This window comes from Schistocerca americana, unplaced genomic scaffold (genome assembly GCF_021461395.2).
Source record: "Schistocerca americana isolate TAMUIC-IGC-003095 unplaced genomic scaffold, iqSchAmer2.1 HiC_scaffold_1435, whole genome shotgun sequence".
Classification (NCBI taxonomy): domain Eukaryota; kingdom Metazoa; phylum Arthropoda; class Insecta; order Orthoptera; family Acrididae; genus Schistocerca; species Schistocerca americana.
Genome location: NW_025725518.1, coordinates 15,001 through 20,000, shown reverse-complemented (window position 1 = coordinate 20,000; position 5,000 = coordinate 15,001). Strand labels below are relative to the sequence as shown.

Below are 5,000 nucleotides of genomic sequence, written 5' to 3'. Positions count from 1 at the left end.
CGCCTTAACCTAACCTATGTTGCGCCTTAACCTAACCTATGTTGCGCCTTAACCTAACCTATGTTGCGCCTTAACCTAACCTATGTTGCGCCTTAACCTAACCTATGTTGCGCCTTAACCTAACCTATGTTGCGCCTTAACCTAACCTATGTTGCGCCTTAACCTAACCTATGTTGCGCCGTAACCTAACCTATGTTGCGCCTTAACCTAACCTATGTTGCGCCTTAACCTAACCTATGTTGCGCCGTAACCTAACCTATGTTGCGCCTTAACCTAACCTATGTTGCGCCTTAACCTAACCTATGTTGCGCCTTAACCTAACCTATGTTGCGCCTTAACCTAACCTATGTTGCGCCTTAACCTAACCTATGTTGCGCCTTAACCTAACCTATGTTGCGCCTTAACCCAACACACGTTGGGCCTTAACCCAACACACGTTGGGCCTTAACCCAACACACGTTGGGCCTTAACCCAACACACGTTGGGCCTTAACCCAACACACGTTGGGCCTTAACCCAACACACGTTGGGCCTTAACCCAACACACGTTGGGCCTTAACCCAACACACGTTGGGCCTTAACCCAACACACGTTGGGCCTTAACCCAACACACGTTGGGCCTTAACCCAACACACGTTGGGCCTTAACCCAACACACGTTGGGCCTTAACCCAACACACGTTGGGCCTTAACCCAACACACGTTGGGCCTTAACCCAACACACGTTGGGCCTTAACCCAACACACGTTGGGCCTTAACCTGCTCTGTAATTGTCATACGACGCGTTAAATTAGTGTAGTGTTGCCTAACTGCAACCCCCGCAATATAGTTTGCTACTCGCACTGCCCGGTCCCCAGAGTATCGCTTCATGTTAAACACCTTGCAGCTATACACTGTAATGCGGATGGCGGCAGGACGTACATGCTCAATGCCCTTCGCAGTTGTTCATTGGCATTCGCATGGCGAAGCACAGCCTACGTTGTGGTACGGCTTGTGGCAACTGTCCGCTGATGTTGTACGTCCAAATCACACACTGTACCGCACATTGGTCCTCATGTACTGAATGATACATCGTGGTACATGTGTGACCGTACCACGACTGCGCCAACAACGGCGAACCATACGGTCCAAATATTGTGCACTCAGCTACGTGTCGTCTCCCTATAAGAGCTGGATTGCAGTATGGTATGCCGTGGATGGCGATCAGCATGAGCCGTCTGTTGATGTAGTGGCGCGTGTTGTCAGACGTAGTCGTCTCTTCTCACACACCGTGATAGCATGGTGCACTGCGTTCCACATCTGCGACATGCGACAGAGGCCGGTTGACAGTCGTTCGCGCAATGGACATCGCATACGTACGGGGGCCACCTTCCACGTGTTCGCGAAGCGTGCACATGTTGTTGCGTGTATGTGGGCAGACATAGTGTGTCGTGACACCTGACACAGGCATGCAACAATCGTTGAATTTGCAAATGGCGATGGACGTCTACGTTTGCTGGTGACGTTACGCAAATGAAGAACTGGTAAACCGTTGTGGTGCGGTTGTTCTCGCTAGAGGTGAATCAGTGATGGCGACGATCGGTTGAGCTACCAACCGGTTGTTTCAGCGATACCCACCATGCCCACGAACGTGAATGGCATGTGGGTGTGAAGCGATACGCGGCGGTGGCTGGGTGGGACCGTCCCCGGCCGGTGAGGGGGGGCCTTCCGGCGTGCTGGCCGCGCGGTGCGTGGGCGCACGCGCTACAGCCGGCTGGTGGGGGCGGCCAGTGGCAGGCGCGCCGGCCGACGGAGGCGGCAGGCGGCGCAGCTGCGCGCCGGCGCACCCTGCACGCGGCGCCGTGCGGCCAAAGTAGGTCCTCGCGGGCCCGGTGCGAAGCGCGGTGGACATCTGCAGTGTGCTGGTCCGATTGAGGACTGTGTGCGCTGAGGATGCGCCGCCGCCCGGCGCTCGGCGCCGCGACGCCGTCTGCTGCTCGGTCGCCTCTGCGGTTCTCGCAGGTGGATTGTATCGCAGCTGTGCGGACGTGTTGGCGCGTGCGCTGTGCTGGGAGAGTTCGCTTCGGCACCCAAGTGGGGCTTTTGTCCTTCTGTGGCGCTGGCGTTGGAGCTGCCGGCCACCGTAGGTGGCGCGTGTTGTCTCCCGCCGGCAATGCCACGACAGCACGCTCCCGGGCCTCTGTCGGCAGCGGCAAGCTCAGTTGGGAGCACGGGTGGTCGCACCTAAAGCGTCTACTCGCCAAACTCCGGGCGATTGCGCCTCTCTCGAACCCGACCAAGTACTTAGGACGGCGCTGCGCGCCGCCGGGACCTGAGAGGGTTTCGAGGTGTATTGTGCAGGGGAGCTCAGCCTCCTCCTGTTTGCAGAATAATTGAGCGGACGCTTGCGTGTTCGCGCGGGCCCCCGGGACACACTCCCGGGCGGCCGGCTGCTCAGCTCTAGTTGACGCAGCTCCCTGGTTGATCCTGCCAGTAGTCATATGCTTGTCTCAAAGATTAAGCCATGCATGTCTCAGTACAAGCCGCATTAAGGTGAAACCGCGAATGGCTCATTAAATCAGTTATGGTTCCTTAGATCGTACCCACGTTACTTGGATAACTGTGGTAATTCTAGAGCTAATACATGCAAACAGAGTCCCGACCAGAGATGGAAGGGACGCTTTTATTAGATCAAAACCAATCGGTCGGCTCGTCCGGTCCGTTTGCCTTGGTGACTCTGAATAACTTTGGGCTGATCGCACGGTCCTCGTACCGGCGACGCATCTTTCAAATGTCTGCCTTATCAACTGTCGATGGTAGGTTCTGCGCCTACCATGGTTGTAACGGGTAACGGGGAATCAGGGTTCGATTCCGGAGAGGGAGCCTGAGAAACGGCTACCACATCCAAGGAAGGCAGCAGGCGCGCAAATTACCCACTCCCGGCACGGGGAGGTAGTGACGAAAAATAACGATACGGGACTCATCCGAGGCCCCGTAATCGGAATGAGTACACTTTAAATCCTTTAACGAGTATCTATTGGAGGGCAAGTCTGGTGCCAGCAGCCGCGGTAATTCCAGCTCCAATAGCGTATATTAAAGTTGTTGCGGTTAAAAAGCTCGTAGTTGGATTTGTGTCCCACGCTGTTGGTTCACCGCCCGTCGGTGTTTAACTGGCATGTATCGTGGGACGTCCTGCCGGTGGGGCGAGCTGAAGGCGTGCGACGCGCCTCGTGCGTGCTCGTGCGTCCCGAGGCGGACCCCGTTGCAATCCTACCAGGGTGCTCTTGAGTGAGTGTCTCGGTGGGCCGGCACGTTTACTTTGAACAAATTAGAGTGCTTAAAGCAGGCAAGCCCGCCTGAATACTGTGTGCATGGAATAATGGAATAGGACCTCGGTTCTATTTTGTTGGTTTTCGGAACCCGAGGTAATGATTAATAGGGACAGGCGGGGGCATTCGTATTGCGACGTTAGAGGTGAAATTCTTGGATCGTCGCAAGACGAACAGAAGCGAAAGCATTTGCCAAGTATGTTTTCATTAATCAAGAACGAAAGTTAGAGGTTCGAAGGCGATCAGATACCGCCCTAGTTCTAACCATAAACGATGCCAGCCAGCGATCCGCCGCAGTTCCTCCGATGACTCGGCGGGCAGCCTCCGGGAAACCAAAGCTTTTGGGTTCCGGGGGAAGTATGGTTGCAAAGCTGAAACTTAAAGGAATTGACGGAAGGGCACCACCAGGAGTGGAGCCTGCGGCTTAATTTGACTCAACACGGGAAACCTCACCAGGCCCGGACACCGGAAGGATTGACAGATTGATAGCTCTTTCTTGATTCGGTGGGTGGTGGTGCATGGCCGTTCTTAGTTGGTGGAGCGATTTGTCTGGTTAATTCCGATAACGAACGAGACTCTAGCCTGCTAACTAGTCGCGTGACATCCTTCGTGCTGTCAGCGATTACTTTTCTTCTTAGAGGGACAGGCGGCTTCTAGCCGCACGAGATTGAGCAATAACAGGTCTGTGATGCCCTTAGATGTTCTGGGCCGCACGCGCGCTACACTGAAGGAATCAGCGTGTCTTCCTAGGCCGAAAGGTCGGGGTAACCCGCTGAACCTCCTTCGTGCTAGGGATTGGGGCTTGCAATTGTTCCCCATGAACGAGGAATTCCCAGTAAGCGCGAGTCATAAGCTCGCGTTGATTACGTCCCTGCCCTTTGTACACACCGCCCGTCGCTACTACCGATTGAATGATTTAGTGAGGTCTTCGGACTGGTACGCGGCATTGACTCTGTCGTTGCCGATGCTACCGGAAAGATGACCAAACTTGATCATTTAGAGGAAGTAAAAGTCGTAACAAGGTTTCCGTAGGTGAACCTGCGGAAGGATCATTACCGACTAGACTGCATGTCTTTCGATGTGCGTGTCGTGTCGCGCAACACGCTACCTGTACGGCTCGCAGTAGCCGTGCGCCGCGTGCGGAACCACGCGTGCTTCTCAAAACTAACGCCAATGTTGTGTGGTACGAGCGCTGAAGCGCTGGAGCGGCTGGCCTGCGGCACCTGGCGCCTGGCGCCGGTTTTGAATGACTTTCGCCCGACTGCCTGTCCGCTCTGGTGTGGAGCCGTACGACGCCCATCGGCCGTGAGGCCGTTGGACACAGAACGCTTGAACAGGGGCCGCCACACGCCTACGTCCCGCCTATGCAACTGTCTTGAAAGAGACAGTGTAAACTAAGAAAAGATCACCCAGGACGGTGGATCACTCGGCTCGTGGGTCGATGAAGAACGCAGCAAATTGCGCGTCGACATGTGAACTGCAGGACACATGAACATCGACGTTTCGAACGCACATTGCGGTCCATGGATTCCGTTCCCGGGCCACGTCTGGCTGAGGGTCGGCTACGTATACTGAAGCGCGCGGCGTTTGCCCCGCTTCGCAGACCTGGGAGCGTCGCGGCCGCCTGTGGGGCCGGCCGCGCCTCCTTAAACGTGCGATGCGCGCCCGTCGCCTGGCGGTTCGCATACCGGTAC

The 5,000-nt window shown here is 55.8% G+C and overlaps 2 non-coding genes across 2 annotated transcripts; both read left to right on the top strand.

The window, feature by feature from the left end:
- Positions 1-2,451: 2,451 nt before the first annotated feature.
- Positions 2,452-4,361, top strand: LOC124568071. The gene has a single exon (XR_006971120.1). It is a non-coding gene; the product is annotated as a small subunit ribosomal RNA (ribosomal RNA).
- Positions 4,362-4,712: 351 nt separating this feature from the next.
- Positions 4,713-4,867, top strand: LOC124568064. Its single transcript, XR_006971115.1, has one exon. It is a non-coding gene; the product is annotated as a 5.8S ribosomal RNA (ribosomal RNA).
- Positions 4,868-5,000: the final 133 nt, after the last annotated feature.